Source organism: Odontomachus brunneus, unplaced genomic scaffold (genome assembly GCF_010583005.1).
Source record: "Odontomachus brunneus isolate Ranch 3 - 2012 unplaced genomic scaffold, Obru_v1 Obru_scaffold_270, whole genome shotgun sequence".
NCBI classification, from domain to species: domain Eukaryota; kingdom Metazoa; phylum Arthropoda; class Insecta; order Hymenoptera; family Formicidae; genus Odontomachus; species Odontomachus brunneus.
In genome coordinates this window covers 109057-109763 of record NW_022639720.1, presented here as the reverse complement: position 1 = coordinate 109763, position 707 = coordinate 109057, and positions in this window count along the sequence as shown.

The following is a 707-nucleotide window of genomic DNA, read 5'->3' as shown; positions in this document are numbered from 1 at the left end:
CTGCGCATGCGTACTTATTTCTCTTCTCCTTCTTCTATGAAATGGAACTGGAGCAAGTTACTTCTCTGTCAATCAAAATAATTCTCAATTATTTTTAATCATTCTGATTGGCTCTATCTCTGCTCTATTGCTGTTCCGTTCCGCTTGTTCAATTTCTGGAATGCACCCTCGTCCACAGCAAAAGATTTGTACGGCGGCCATTATTTCATCGCTTTCGTTTCGTTTCAATGCGATCTTTATTAACAATAATAAGGCGCAATAAAGGAATATTTGTTTACCCACACGGAAGACTCACTAAATACGTAAGTATGAATCAATATAGTATTACATTATATATTTTGCTAATTCCTGTAATCGCTACATTCAGTTACACCAATATTATGCATGTAATTACTTTTTTACCTTCGTCTCAAAATTATGAAACGTTCTCAGAAATAATTTAAATGATTTTATGCAAAGTTATGTGCATTATATAGTGAGAAATACGTAAACATTGAGAATAAAACAGTTGGTACAGTGTGTGAAGTGACTTTTCAATAATAATATATTTATTAAAATTGTACTATTGTACAGTACATCCATAGTATAAATTATGTACTTCCATATGTTTGATATGTTCTTGTACTGTGACGTGGCAGCCGTAGGGCGCCCGTCACAAGGGTAAACGAGCACCGTTCGTGTGATTTCGCGTATATCGGAAAAAGGGG